General features: G+C 49.1%; 1 pseudogene; it reads right to left on the minus strand.

Annotated features, from left to right (window-relative positions):
• LOC102173430 lies at window positions 7,849-16,208 on the minus strand (annotated as a pseudogene).

Raw genomic sequence — 16,437 nt, forward strand, 5'->3', positions numbered from 1 at the left:
CCTTGTTGTTTATCTGTATTTTAATATCTCTTAATTGTAAATTCATATCATTTAATTTTTTAAGACAATGAGTCTTCAACAACCTGAAATTGCAGAATTCCCAAAACTTTAGCAGCTGACTGCTGTGAGCTGGTGTGAGCCAGCTTGGTGTGCTGTTTTTCTTGTCACACCCAAACACATCCCATGGGACATTGCCAATAAAAGAGGCCCCATGACTGGAGAGACTGTGGTGAAGCTGTTTACCCTGGAAAATCTGAGCTGGTTTGTGCCTTGGAGCAGAGGAAGAAACTTGAAGCAATGACTCTGTCAAATTCAAGGCCACATAGACGCAGCTAGTTTGGCTTGGCCATTTTGAGTCCTTCATATCAAAATATGAGTTTTCTCTTTTATTATTAAGGCTCACCAGACATCTCTGCCCCTTGACCTCAGCCCCTCTCTGCATCCCACTCTGTGTCTGAGACTCACTTCCCTTGTCACAGTCTGTTGATACCTCTTTTCAACTTACGCACCCAGAGAAGAAGCCCTTTTGTTTAGATTTTTCTGTCTCCATCAACAACTTGCTTGTCCCTCTTTCCCAGGTAAAAGCAGAATTTTCACTAAGATCACTATCTTTGCATAAGCCAACGTGACAGGAAAAATTGTTTAATTTTAGAAGAATTCAGCACCTGTTTTACTCATCCTCACCTTTCAAAACCCTACTCACATGTTACCTCCCTGCTGATGTTTCATTTTCCAACACTGCTACGGCTATGACTTGTCCATAATCTTATCGTTCCTGTTCAGACAAGAGTGTGAATGTTTGTTTACTAATCAGTGCCCCTGACTTGACTGTGAATTTTTCCTCAAGCGCAAGGATTGTGTCTGTCTTGTATGCTATCGTATGACCAGTGACCAGTACAGGGTCTGGTCCTAGGTGAGGGTTCTTTCAGTAAATATACCAGATTGAAAAACTTGAATATATATTCAATGCCATGTGACCCTCTATATTGGATAAGGCAATGGGAACCCACTCCAGTACTCTTACCTGGAAAATCCCATGGACGGAGGAGCCTGGTAGGCTTCAGTCCATGGGGTCGTGAAGAGTCAGACACGACTGAGCGGCTTCACTTTCACTTTTCACTTTCATGCATTGGAGAAGGAAATAGCAAGCCACTCCAGTGTTCTTGCCTGGAGAATCCCAGGGACAGGAGAGCCTGGTGGGCTGCCGTCTATGGGGTCGCACAGAGTCGGACACGACTGAAGTGACTTAGCAGCAGCTTAGCAGACTCTATAAGCCCTGGGAGATAATTTTGACCTAGTCCTTCTTTCAAGGAAGCTCTCCTTGGGGCCTCTTGCACCTCCTCTTAATCTCCCTAAACACATATTTCCCACTTAGATCCCTAAATGTCAGCCAGAGAGGTCCTGAGACCGTTTGGTCCCATCAGCTTGTTGTGCAGATGAGGAAACTGAAACCCAGGGAAGTGCGGGAAATTGCCTGAGCTCACACGGCTCATTAAGAGTTTCCCAGGTGACGCTGGTGCTAAAGAGCCCGCCTGCCAATGCAGGAGACATAAGAAACACGGGTTCAATAGGGTTCAATCCCTGGGTCAGGAAAACCCCCTGGAAGAGGGCATGGCAACCTACTGCAGTATTCTAGCACGGAGAATCCCAGGGACAGAGGAGCCTGGTGGGCTGTGGTCCACAGGGTCACAAAGAGTCAGACACGACTGAAGCGACTTAGCAGACACGCACACAGCTCCTTAGAAGGATGGAAACCAAGCCTTATGCTTTCCAGATCAGGCTTCATTCTGTAACTGCCGTCCTTAGAGAAGCAGGTCCAGAGAGAGGAAGGTGAGCACAAGCTCACACAGCGATTGAGGAGCAGAACCAGGGCATGGGAATTCTCCTACCCCATCCAGATCTCCTTGGGACCTTTCCCTTCCTCTGAGGCTTGACAGTGATACTTGTGGGTGCCGCCCCTACCTACTCAGGGTCGGGGATCAAGACTGGGGAGGGGTGATTCTGCAGGTTCTCACCTGGGAACTGAGGAAAGCATGCATCAGTTTGTCCACTAGGGGGCAATAGAGAGCCCAACTAGGATAGCTGTCCACTGAGCCTCGAGCCAAGGTTCTTGTGTACTTGGGCCCAGTGGGAAAACTGAGGCCCTGGGAGGAGAGGGACTTGCAGAGGTCACTCTGAGCGCCAGAGGCAGAGCTGGCACTTGATCTGGGCTTCCTGAGACCAGTCAGGTGCCTTCCCTGGACAGCTGACTTGGGCCTGGGGAGGGGCGAGGCTTCTCTGCCCTTTTGCTGACCACTCAGACCAGGCTGTGCTGCGCCACACCCCCCAAGTGGCATGACATTGCACGTCTCCCTGCAACACACTGGCCAGGGCTGAGTCACACTCTGCTTCTTTCCTGTTCTGTTCGGCGCGCCCCGCCCCCCCGCCCTGTGCCACTGCCTCCTGTCACTAGCACAGGTCTTTGTGGTTTAGAAAACATTGTCACTCTCTGCTTACCCAGGGTGGGCCTGGGGTGAGGTGAGGTGGATTCCAGTCAGACCAGCCACTCAACCCCAGACCAGGTTTGTTTTGTTGCAAGTCTTTTTGGGCCTTAGTTTCCTTATCTCTCAGGCAGATAATATAGTAGTTCTTATCTCTCAGGGGTTTTGAGAGGCTTAGATGAGATAGCACATAAAGTTCTTCCATGCTTTTTATCAAGCCTGAAAACTGAATAGCATCTGGGAGAAACTGCCTCCCCCTTACAGATGACAGACTGAGACGCAGAGAGGTCAGTGAGCCACAATGACGCAACTTCCTAGCTGAGGGCCAGGTATGGTTGCCAGGCCAGGACTCAAGGGTGTGAGAAGTGGAACTTTCTCTTTCTTTGGCCCGGGGTTGTGTCTGAGTTGGTGTTGGGGAGAGGAGTGTACAGAGAGCTAAGGCTTGGGTAGGCCTCTCGGTCTCCCGGCCATGAGTCTGCATGGGTTGCCTTGGTGCCTTTGGGGGCCAACATCCCTCTCCACTTCTTCTGTGGAGGGCACAAGAATCGTTCTGCTGAGTTGGGCCACACTGTGGTCTGGGGGTCCTTCTGGCAGGTCCTCCTTTGGGCTCTTGCAGGGACCTCTCAGCACCCACGATATCTCTGCTATCATCACTCTGTCCATCCTTCCTCTCGTTCTAGCCTTGGGAGGCCTTCAGTCTGCTTAACAGCCTCTCTTGCATGGGAAGTGGGGAGAATAGGAAAAGGGAAAAATATTCAGAGAGAAACAAAGAGATCAGTTACATCAAAACCTATTGCTGAAATGGCTTTTCTGTACAAAGCATGGTTCTGGGCCCTGGGGTTGCAGCTATGAGCAAGCCAGACACAGGCTCTCCTCTCAGGGGGAGTTGGGGCGGGCAGACAGTCATGGTCAAAAGGGCTACCATTTATGGAATCCTGCTGTGTGCCTGTGCCATCTCACTCCTCCCAACAACATAATGACATAAGTGTTACTATTATCCCCATTTTATAGGTAAGGAAAAAGAAGTAGAGAGGTTCAGAACTTGCCCCAGCTAGTAGATAATAGGGGGTAGGATTCTGAACCTGGCAGTCTGAAAATTAAATAAGGTCATGGAGTGGAGAAGGGCTGGCCATGGGTCCAGCCAGAGTGGACCCTTCCAGCATTCCCAAGTGAGGAGGTGGAGTTTGAGGCAAGACCCCACTAATGGTAAGAAGCAGGCAAGCCTGGATCTGGGGGATGACATTCCAGGCAGAGAGAATGGCAAGTGCAAAGGCTCTGAAACGAGAATGAACTTGACTCATCAAGGGCCAGAAAGAAAGTCACTGTGGCTGGGAGGTCAGGAGGTGAGGGGAGGAGTAGACGGACCCAGATTGGCAATACTAAACTCCATGCGACGGAGGCGGGTTGCAGCCATCTGGCCGCTTCTCTTGAGCTTGGCAGGGCCAAGTGCTATGCCCATAAACCCCAAGAGGTCATTATCTCCTGTCCCTGCAGGCAGCTGGGCCCCCCACCCCCCCCCCCCGCCGCCAAGGCTTCTTCTAATCTCTCACTAGTCCTGGGACCCTGAGGACTATCTAGCTGCCAAGGGTGGGCTGGAGTGGGGGGCCTGGGGCCCTGAGAAGCCTTGTTGCTGCTAGGGCACCAGGTAGGAGGTGCAGAGCCCTGAGTCAAAGCCCTGATGTCTGTCCCAGTGGTGGCAAAGGCGTTTCAATTGGAGTCATTAAGATCACTGAGCCTTGATGGCCTAGATTTGAGCCACGCTGTCCTCACCCGCTCCCCTCGACTTCCTGGCCTGACCTCTCCAACCACCCATGACAGGAGAGGCCCCTCTGGAGGCACTATTTAGCACCCCAGGGCTTTCTCCCTGCCCCCAGTCAGGGAAAGAGCGTCTTTCAGAGAGCAGCCATTGCCTGTCTCTCTTCCCCCCGGAATCCTGGGGTTCAGCTGAGACCAGTGCAACCACATTTCCCAGGGCCTCCTGGTCCTTCTTGCCCTCTGGAAATTTTCACCCATGGCTGCCTTTGCCCACGCTGTCCCCTCGCTTGGAATGTTCTTTCGACTTCTGTTTACACTGAAAATTCCTCCTACCTTATTCCTCAAGGATTGTAATAGGTGAATTTCTTTCTTCGTTAATTCCTTCCTTCCTTTCATTCTTTCTCTCTTCTTCTTTTTCTTTCCCCCTTCCTTCCTTTCTCCCCGTGATTCATTGATTTTATTCATGCATTTTGAGTATTCATTCATTCAGCTTCCACCAGGCACTAGGGCGCAGAGAGGGTAGGACAGATTCTGAGGTCAAGGAGTATATTAACCTGTGTGAGAGGCGGAAGGTAAACAAGCAAGACAGACTACATAATGGACAGGTCCCGGTGCAAAGTAAACATGTGAGACCCTTTGTTAAAAAACTCAATCAGAATTTCAAAGCGGCGACAGCAGAGCATTAAACCAATTGAGAAGCCCTTCCTAACCAGGGGGTTCTTCTTCAGAGGTTGTGTGCCCAGGAGGGTGACCCCCAAGAACTAGTGATTCCATCAGACTGTGATGGAATTCACAGATTCCATCCCTGAATCCATCAGTGATTCCATGCAGTGGGCAGGTGAGCCTGGGCATTATCCAGGAGGAGGTGTTGTCCACAAATGGCCAAAAGCAGCAGGGAAATGGAAGGACTCTTGGGTACAAGATTTCTTTTTGGGGAGCTGAAAATGTTCTGGGGTTAGATATTGGTGGTGATTGTACAACCTTGTGATTGTACTAAAACCCACTGGTTTGTCACTTTATAACATGTGGATTTTACAGTATGTGGAATATATTTCAATCAAGCTGTTTTTTTAAAATCATGAATATAATACGGTGAAGAATTAGGGTGACCAGCTGTCCCAGTTTGCCCAGAACTAAAGGTTTTCCTGGGACATGAGACTTTCAGTGGGAAAACCAGAAAAGTCCCAAGCAAAACAGGACAAGTTGGTCACTCTGCATAGAATACAAACTTTACTTTTATTTGGGTGATCAAATGCAAGAATCTAAAGAAATTTCCTGAGAGGTAAGTCAGGGGAAAGTTTAAGGTGCACTGACCTAAATGTCTAACAACAGGAGGTAAATTCATTCATTCATCCAATTCATTCGTCCTTTCATTCATTCATTCCCCAGTGACGTGTAAAGGTTTTTGTCTTTTTATTCACTGCTATGCTGTGAGGAACCAGGACTCTGCCTGGCACACAGTCCATGAAGGTTTGGTAAGGGGAGCTGTGTGTTAGGTGCCAGCAGTTCCTCTTGTCCTAGGGCTTCAACTGCCTCATGGCTAGTTTTATAAGCAGGCCAATAAGACACAAGTGAAGGGGACTTCCCTGGTGGTCCAGTGGCTAAGACTCCAAGCTCCCGATGTAGGGGGCCTGGGTTTGATCCCTGGTCAGGGAACTAGGTCCCATATGCTGCAACTAAGACCAGGTGCAACCAAATAGATAGATAGATAGATACATTAAATGCATTTAAAAAGGACACTAGTGAACAGATAAGGGAATAAGATAATTTCAGGTAGTAATACGTGTCAATGAAGAAAGTAAGGTGATTGAGTCCCAGGAGCCTTGCTGAGAAGGTGACTCCGAGTGAAGGACACCCACTGCCAGAGCCACTCTCAGTGCTGTTAAGAAAACATCCTTTCTTTGAAAAAAAAAAAATGCATCAACTTTTTATTTCACTGACCAGAACTTCCGATTCTCTCTGATGCTGCATTTAAAATCTTCAGAGTCCCCCCAAATAGCAGCCAGGCTTCCTGTATCCGGAGGCAGGGGCCCAGAGGCAAAGAGAGTCAGGGCCCAGGCAGTGGCAGGCATTCCTGAGCAAAGTCTGTGTCAGTTTTTACCTGAAATGCCCTTAAGCTCTCCATCCTGAAACTTTTCTCAGTGGCATCTGTGGCAGAAATGCACTCATCTCTTTTGAGGGTATACACAACTCCATGGGAGTAAGGGGTGGACATTACACAGGTGCCAGCCAAACTTCTTATTCAGCCAGAAACTAGGCTTCTGGCTCAGTTTAATAGCAGGGAGATGAGCAGAACTGTGGTGAGTGTCCTGGCTCTTCCACAAGGTGAGCTGGGCTGAATGTGAGCACTGCCAGTGATAGAGCTGAAATCAACTCTATAAAAAAAAAAATTAAGTTGCTCCTATCTCTATGAGAAGTCTATGAGCTGCTTCCAAGAACCCAGGGGTGCCCACATCTCATACCCCATCCAGACATGGCCAGTTCCTCATGCATAGCTACATGTGAAGCAAAGAAACCTTCTGTTGAGACTTCCCTGTTGCTCCAGTGGTTGAGATTTTGTGCTTCTAACACAAGGTGCATGGGTTCGATTCCTGGGCAGGGGGCTGAGATCCCACATGCTGCACAGTGTGGCCAGAACAAACAAACAAAAAAAGTCTGGCTTAAAAAAGAAATCTTTTTATTAAAAAAAACAAAACAAAACAAAACACTTTTTGCTGACTTTGAGGGATGGGAATTGGGCCTGGGAGAGATGCGGGATGGATTTTTTATTTCCCTTCCAAAAAAGAAAAAACCTATGTATATACCCATACACATACATAACATGTTCAAGGATGTTTTTCTCCCATGACTATGCTGCTTCTAAGTCGCATCAGTCGTGTCCAACTCTGTGCAACCCCATAGACGGAAGCCCACCAGATTCCCCCATCCCTGGGATTCTCCAGGTGAGAACACTGGAGTGGGTTGCCATTTCCTTCTCCAACGCATGAAAGTGAAAAGTGAAAAGGAAGTCGCTCAGTCGCGTCTGACTCTTCGCAACGCCATGGACTGCAGCCTACCAGGCTCCTCCGTCCATGGAATTTTCCAGGCAAGAGTACTGGAGTGGGATGCCATTGCCTATAGGACCCCAGAATCCAGCCCTCCCCCAGTCTGAGATGATGCCTATTAACTGCACAGATCTGGCATATGAACGTACTGTACAAGGCGTCCCTGGTGGCTCAGTGGTAAAGAATCCGCCTGCCAGTGCAGGAGACACAGGTTCAATCCCTGGTCCAGGAAGAGCCCGCATGTGGCAGGGTAACTAAGCCCATGAACCACAGCTACTGAGCCTGTGCTCTAGAGCCTGGGAGCCGCAGCTGCCGAGCCACGAGCCACAGCTACTGCAGCCTGTGTGTCAAGAGCCTCTGCTCTGCAAAAAAAGAAATTGTTGCAATGAGAAGCCTGTGCACTGAAACCAGTGCGCAGCTCACAGCAGCTGGAGAAGGCCCGCACACAGCAATGAAGACCCAGCACAGCCACAAATGAATAAACCGTAAGACAAAAACAAAAACCACATACTATATAAGGCTTGCGTTGTCTCACAAGCTGAGAGGACAGGGGCAAAGGGAGTGGATACTCATGGGGGATTTGCTTTCTGTCTAAAATCCAGTCTACCTGGCAACACTCTTAGGAGAGGTTCTATGGGCAGGGTACGGTGGGTGACCTGAGGGTCCCAGCCCCCTGCAATAAGAAGAGGGTGACTGAGCAGGGACCAAGTAGCATCGCTCATAAAGTCTCTGTGGGCTCAGCTTCTAAACACCTTGCAAAGGCCTGGCTGAGCAGGCTTCACTGACAGAGGCCAGGAAGGGGGCCCTGTGTGGGGAGAACACCAGCCCAGTGGTGCCCTGGGAGTGTGCAGCTGTGCTGGGGACACAGCTTGCACTCTTGGTGTCCACAGGGGAAATAGTCACTTCTCATCACCAGAGACAAAGACTCCCGTCTGCTGAGGATGCCAAGCCAGAGAGGCAGGAAGGTAGGCAGAGGTACCGCAGCCGGTCTGTGCTGTTGGCTTGGGACAGGGGTATCCCGCAGTAAAAGTCTGCTGCCCTCACGGCAAGAAAGAAACACGGAGTCCGTCACTAGAGTAACGGGAAATACAAAAGTTACCAAGTATCATGAATACATAGAGCTTTCTTTTTGTAATAGCTCAAAACTGATCTTTGACCAAAATTAAGCCACAATGAGCACATCATAAATCTCAACTATTACTGGGTTGGCTTCTAACACTGCTTGAAACAAGGCTTCAAATGCTATTCAGAATGATGTGAGTTACCAATAAATGAAAAATAGTTAAAAGAAAAGAAACATGGAGTCCTGGAGGAGAGAGGCAGCAATACAGGTGATCTGCCCAGAGGGAACTCAGTCTGGACTCAGAGCCATCTGCTGAGCAAGGTCCCGGATCTTGCTGCAGAAGCCTTTGTTCCCTCTGACAGCTTGTGTGCCACAGCCCAGGACCCTGTAGACACGACGCCATCTGCTCATGCTTGTAGAACTTGCTGCCTGTGAGTGTCTCATTCTCATCCAGTGCCCACAATTCAACAGCACCTGAGCTGGAAGCCACTAGAATACCTCTGGCTCTGATGGTATCAAGTGAGGTCAGCCACTCTGGCCTCTGTCTGGGCTCCAGCGGAGTAGAAATCTTCCTTGGGGGCAGCACAAGTGTCCATAAATGGCCAGAGGGAGCCAGCCCAGCAACTGGCTGCTCAAGCTGGAAACTCAAGCTGGAAACTGGAGCAGGAACACCCGGTCTGACCAGTCCCTCACAGCCTCCAATGGATGCTCCATACAGGTGGACACATTAAGGGGAAGATTCCACTCCCAGGCAGCCAGGGGCACAAGGCTGGGTAAAGTTTCCTTCAGCTACTCCATATTTCCAACCTAGTCCAACTGGAGGACTGCCAGAAATTCAGCTCCACCAGACCCCATGTGGTCCCTCCCCAAGAAAACATCTTAATGACCAGGAAAATGCTCATGGTGAAATGGTACATGAAAAAGTCAGGACACAAAACTATTCATGCAGTGAGTGCTGATCTTTTTAAAAAATTGTGTTTAAGTGTTACTAGTGCTTAGAACAGAGAAGGCAATGGCAACCCACTCCAGCACTCCTGCATGGAGAATCCCAGGGACAGCGGAGTCTGGTGGGCTGCCATCTGTGGGGTTGCACAGAGTTGGACATGACTGAAGCGACTTAGCAGCAGCAGCAGCAGCGCTTAGAATAAGATATATTACTTTCAAACAGACACATGCACCCTTCTGTTCAATGCGGCACTATTCACAATAGCCAAGACATGGAAACAACCTCAATGCCCATCCACAGATGAATGGATAAAGAGGTGGTCCATATATACAATAGAATGCTGCTGCTGCTGCTGAGTCGCTTCCATCGTGCCCGACTCTGTGCGACCCCATAGACGGCAGCCCACCAGGCTCCCCCGTCCCTGGGATTCTCCAGGCTAGAACACTGGAGTGGGTTGCCATTTCCTTCTCCAATGCATGAAAGTGAAAAGTGAAAGTGAAGTCACTCAGTCGTGTCCAACTCTTAGCGACCCCATGGACTGCAGCCCACCAGGCTCCTCCGTCCATGGGATCCTCCAGGCAAGAGTACTGGAGTGGGGTGCCATTGCCTTCTCCTCAGTTCAGTTCAGTTCAGTCACTCAGTCATGTCCGACTCTTTGTGACCCCATGAATCGCAGCACGCCAGGCCTCACGGTCCATCACCAACTCCCGGAGTTCACTCAGACTCATGTCTATTGAGTCCGTGATGCCATCCAGCCATCTCATCCTCTGTCGTCCCCTTCTCCTCCTGCCCTCAATCCCTCCCAGCATCAGAGTCTTTTCCAATGAGTCAACTCTTCACATGAGGTGGCCAAAGTGCTGAAGTTTCAGCTTTAGCATCATTCCTTCCAAAGAAATCCCAGGGCTGATCTCCTTCAGAATGGACTGGTTGGATCTCCTTGCAGTCCAAGGGACTCTCAAGAGTCTTCTCCAACACCACAGTTCAAAAGCATCAATTCTTCGGCGCTCAGCCTTCTTCACAGTCCAACTCTCACATCCATACATGACTACCAGAAAAACCATAGCCTTGACTAGATGGACCTTAGTCGGCAAAGTAATGTCTCTGCTCTTGAATATGCTATCTAGGTTGATCATAACTTTTCTTCCAAGGAGTAAGTGTCTTTTAATTTCATGGCTGCAATCACCATCTGCAGTGATTTTGGAGCCCCCAAAAATAAAGTCTGGCACTGTTTCGACTGTTTCCCCATCTATTTCCCATGAAGTGATGGGACCGGATGGCATGATCTTTGTTTTCTGAATGTTGAGCTTTAAGCCAACTTTTTCACTCTCCTCTTTCACTTTCATCAAGAGGCTTTTGAGTTCCTCTTCACTTTCTGCCATAAGGGTGGTGTCATCTGCATATCTGAGGTTATTGATATTTCTCCCAGCAATCTTCATTCCAGCTTGTGTTTCTTCCAGCCCAGTGTTTCTCATGATGTACTCTGCATATAAGTTAAATAAGCAGGGTGACAATATACAGCCTTGATGTCCTCCTTTTCCTATTTGGAACCAGTCTGTTTTTCCATGTTCAGTTCTAACTGTTGCTTCCTGACCTGCATACAGATTTCTCAAGAGGCAGGTCAGGTGGTCTGGTATTCCCATCTCTCTCAGAATTTTCCACAGTTTATTGTGATCCACACAGTCAAAGGCTTTGGCATAGTCAATAAAGCAGAAATAGATATTTTTCTGGAACTCTCTTGCTTTTTCCATGATCCAGCAGATGTTGGCAATTTGATCTCTGGTTCCTCTGCCTTTTCTAAAACCAGCTTGAACATCAGGAAGTTCACGATTCACGTATTGCTGAAGCCTGGCTTGGAGAATTTTGAGCATTACTCTACTAGCGTGTGAGATGAGTGCAATTGTGCGGTAGTTTGAGCATTCTTTGGCATTGCCTTTCTTTGGGACTGGAATGAAAACTGACCTTTTCCAGTCCTGTGGCCACTGCCGAGTTTTCCAAATTTGCTGGCATATTGAGTGCAGCACTTTCACAGCATCATCTTTCAGGATTTGAAATAGCTCAACTGGAATGCCATCACCTTCTCCCACCCAGCCATAAAAAGGATGAAATGATGTCATTTGCAGCAACATGGATTCAGCTAGAGGTTATAATAGTAAGCAAAGTAAGTCAGAAAGAGAAAGACAAATATCATACAACATCACTCATCTGTGGACTCTAAAATATGACACAAATGAGCTTACCTGTGAAACAGAAATAGACTCACAGACACACAGAACAGACTTGTTGCCAAGGAGGAAGGGGATGGGAGAGAAATGCTTTGGGAGTTTGGGATTAGCAGATGCAACCTAGTATATGCAGAATGGATAAGAAACAAGATCCTACTGTATAATATAGCTCCTCTGTCCATGGGATTCTCCAGGCAAGAATACTGGAGTGGGTTGCCATACCCTCCTCCAGGAGATCTTCCCCACCCAGGGATCGAACTCATATCTCTTAAGTCTCATGAACTGACAGGCAAGGTTCTTTACCACTAGCTCACCTGGGAAGCCTGTATAGTATCGAGAACTATATTCAATATCCTGTGATAAACCATAGTGGAAAAGAACGTGAAAGATAATGTGTATATATATGTATAACTGAATCACTTTGCTGTGCAGCAGAAATTAACACGACATTGTAAATCAATTATACTTCAATAAGATAAATTTAAAGACAGAATAAGATACATTAAAGCATGTTGAAGGTGGGAGACCACAGGTGATTTTTTTTTTTTAAAGTATCCCTGTGTTTTCCCAATGTTCTAAAATTCATGTATTCAGCCTGGGTCATGCCCTGCCCGACACAAATCTGGGAGATGGGATCCTGGGGTGAACCAAACAGATGACCGGGAGGAAAACCCTGGAGTAAAGGAGAAAGTTTTTTTTTTAAAAAATGGAAGAAATCGCACTGGAAGGGGATGCCAAAGAGCCAGCTGGAAGCTGGAGTCAGGCTTAGGAGGTGGAATGGGCAGCTGGGGGTGGGGGTGGGGGTGGGGGTGAGAGTGGGGCTTGCCTGGGAAGGAGCAGAAGGTCCGGAGGCACCTCTCACCCATTGTGTGCAGTGTGTAAGTTCCTTCCGCATCTCAGCCTTGGTTCCCCCACTTGTTAAATAAGAGCAGACACTAGAAGTATTTTTTTGTTTGTTTTAAATAACTCTTCATTGCACTCTCTCCCAGCCCCTGGAAGCTCTCTTTTTATTTTATGTCTTTATGACTTTGACTACTCTAGGGACCTCATATAAGTGGAATCATATACTATTTGTCCTTTTGTGCCTATTTCATTTAGCACGATGTCTTCAAGGTTCATCCATGTTGTGGCATGTGTCGGAATTTCCTTCCTTTTAGAGACTGAATAATATTCCACTGTATGTATTTCTATACGTTAGGTGGTTCTGAGTTTCCTTTAGCTCCAACATCGCAGGATTCCCAGTTCCAAGCACTTGTCCTTGCCGGAGCTGATGGCTGCCTGGTGGGTGAGGCCCCTGGCTTCAGGCAGACTTTCCCTCTTGCCTGTGTCACTAGGCAGCTGGGGGGTGACCCTGAGAATGAAAGGCTTTGACTAAATACCTGTTGCCTTCTCTCTGGGGTTTCAGGAGCCGGGTCAGGGCCTGCGGCAAGGCAAGGGATCTAATGATGGCCTACCGGAGGCTTGGTCGTCCAGGTGAACCAAACCCTGCTCCATAGCCCATCCTGATTACAGGGCGCCCTCCGCTTCCCCTCCCCAGGGCCAGGCCTGGCCTCAAAACAGCTTCTGCATGCCCAGCTGTTCTGGAGCAGCTGCAGAGACGGGCAGGCTGAGGAATCTAGGGTAGCAGCTGCCAAAATGCGCTGGCTTTGGGGCCAGAACAACAGATACAACTCACGGTGAAGCCAGCTGGCTTATGCATGGTTCTCATCTGGTGTGACTAGTAGTAACAGCCACTGTTGCCTGAAGTTTGTGTGTGTGTGTGTAATTTTGGCTGCACTAGGTCTTCATTGCAGCGCAAAGGCTCTTCATTGTGACACGCAGGGGCTTCTTTAGTTGTGGTGTGCAGGATTTAGAAAGTGTGGGCTTAGTTGCCCCATGGCATATGGGATCTTAGTTCCCCAACCAGGGATTGAACCCACATTCCCTGCCTTGGAAGGTGGATTCTTAACCGCTGGACCACCGGGGAAGTTCCTGCCTGAAGTTTTAATCTGTTCATCAGGGGTCAAGCACTGGCCATGACTTACTTCATTTAACCTCATATAGCCCTAGGAGGTTGATACTCTTAACCCCCTTTCACAGAGGAGCAAGCTGAGGCTTAGAGAGCCATGCACAGCTGGTAAGTGGCCCAGCCTTGTTCTATGCTGGAGCCTGATCTCTTAACCCCTGGTTCTGCGATTGGGTGGGACTTCCTTTAGCTCTTTGGTGGAGGGGAAATGAAGGGGTCCATTGGCTGGATACCTATTTGCCATCCCTGCATATTGATTGGGGCAGCAACTCTCATTGCTGCTTGAGTTTCTACTTCCAAACAAGTGAAAGCCACTGCTGTAGTTGACCTAGATTCGTTTACAGGTGGAGAAACTGAGGCCCTGGGAGGGGCAGGGAGCTGTCCAAGGCCATTCAGACAGGGTCTATGGCAGAGCTGGGATTAGAACGCAGGTCCAGCCTCCCAGCCAGGCTGTCTCTGGTACCCACGTGGCCTCCTGGATCTTGTATGTGATCCACACAGGCAGAGGGGCATTCTAGGACCTTCCATGCTGGGTCTGCTGGGCCTGGACCCTCACCTACAGTGACGGCCCCTCCCCCCGCCCCCTTCGGAAGGTGGGACACTCGAAGGTGGCCGGCAGTGGTGCAGAGAACAGAACACAGGCCGGAGCTCAGTTCTGACTCTGCTGCTACCTTGCTGTGCATCCTGGGCAGCTCGTTCCCTCCAGGCCTCAGTTTCCCCTTCTGTACAATGGGAGTTGCTGACCGTTTGAGCCTACAGGCCCTGGGCAGAGGAGGAAGAGCAGTTAGACAGGAGGCAACAAGCGTGTGGGGAGGAAGGGAGGCGCCCTGGGGCTGAAGGACACCCAGCCTTGCCCCGCTCTCCTGGGGAAATGCCTCAGCTTCTGCCGCCCACACTTCCACTACTGGCCAGGGGACGCCGCTTGGCCTGAGCGTTTCCAAGCCTTAGATGACAGAGTTCTCAGTCCCCAAGGCTGCCCTGGGGCTGGTGGTTGCCCTTCCCTTCTCCCGGAACAGTGTTGGCTTCATGGGGGTTTCGAGGAGGCTGTGCTCCCGGGTGGGCTCTCCTGTGGGCATTAGCCTCACCTGCTCACATGTGCTCACACCCCTACATGTGCTTGTACACACATGCACACATAAGTCCACACGCACACGCCGCACAGCAGGGACTCTCACAGGCTAAGAGAGGCCCGAACCAGTCCTGACTTTTGAGGCTCTTGGTTAGTTAAAAATGAAGATATGCTGAAACAGGTTGGCCACAGTTGTGGTGTGCTACACACGTTTTTATTTAATAAATTAATATCTTTAATATGCACACACACTCACAAATCCAGTGCAACTGGGAGACTCATAAGATAATTGCAAGAATTATGAAAGAAGAGTTCACGGTGCTGTGTGGTCTGACGATGGGGCAGTTTCAAATTGCATGATGAAAATCCTCCTCTTTCCATCCTGCGCCTGAGTCCCTGGGACTCGACATCCAGCCTTCCTGGTGTGTACATTGTTTCCTAACATTCTATTATGAAAAATTTCAAGCATCTAGAAAGATTGAGACAATTGCACAGTGAACACCGATATCCCCACCTTCTGAAATCTACAATGAACATTTTCCAATCTTTGCTTTATCACATACCTATCTTTCCATTCACCCATCAGTCCATCTGAATCCACCCATCCATCTATCCATCATCTCTTTACCCCTCCACCCGTCCATCTGTCTTTTGATGTATTTTTGAGGCTCATGAATGTGAGGCCTGGGTCTAATGATGGTCTTTTCCCTCCTCCTTTTCCCTGACAGTAACACACTCTTGCTGTCCACACACTCACATACACTCACACACACACCCCTACATGCGAAACTCATATACACACACCACACGATTCTCCCATGTTCTCTAATTCAAGCATGTCCTCTCCTTATTGACATGAACTCACTCGCATATACAAATATCACACATAATCACCCATGCACACACACACACACACACACAGTGCCTCCATGTGCATTTGTGGCAGACTTCTGATATCTGTGAGGGAAGCATCCAGAGACCTTCCAGACCTGCAACCCTCGGAGAGTCCCTTACCTCTGGCAAGGGTTGGGGGTCCTCAGTAGCTCCTGCATGTCCCACTTTTCTGTCTTGTCCCTCACCTTCCAGCCACATCCCACGAAGAAGACCTCCCACAAAGGCTCCTTCTGCAGTGTCGCCACATTTGGGTACAAAGTCACCACACTGTCACTCCAGGAGGGCACAGACGGTGTTGACCTTTTTCACACCACATGCCCTGACCTGGCACCCAGCAGGCCCCCTGGTCAGTTGGAAAAGGAACAACAGTGGCAGAACAATGCATCTCTGGGCAACCTCAGGGGCATCTGTGTCACACACACTCACTGCCAGGCACCTACAACACACTCTACCTGCATCAACACACTCTACCTGCATCAACACACTCTACCTGCATCAACACACTCTAGACTCACAGGTGCACCGTGTGTGTGTGTGTGTGTGTGTGTTTGTGAATACACACTGTGTCTCACACCTGTCTGCTTGTCTTCCCATTATCCAGATGGAGTCACTTCCAGCACCTGAGCCCTTTCCTAAAGCCTTCGTCATTGAAGACCACTGTGAGCACATTTGCTGGAATGTGAGGTCCAGGTGTGGCCCCATGACCATGTGCTCCTGAGCGTGGCCCCATGCCTATGGGGGGCACCAGTTAAGAGTACCAGTTCTGGAGTCTGACAAAACCTGGATTCCATCCTTGCTCTGCATGTAATCACGTGCAGGTTTCACATATGACTTATGTGAGTGTTACTTCTTGGAGTATCGATTTCCTTATCTGTTAAATGGGAAAATAGTTCCCATCTGAAAAGCGTCTTACAGGAGATGCTCTTAGTAGGGTGCCTGTATGCTGTAAGCACTTAAAA

The sequence above is a fragment of the Capra hircus genome, chromosome 2 (genome assembly GCF_001704415.2).
Source record: "Capra hircus breed San Clemente chromosome 2, ASM170441v1, whole genome shotgun sequence".
NCBI classification, from domain to species: Eukaryota; Metazoa; Chordata; class Mammalia; order Artiodactyla; family Bovidae; genus Capra; species Capra hircus.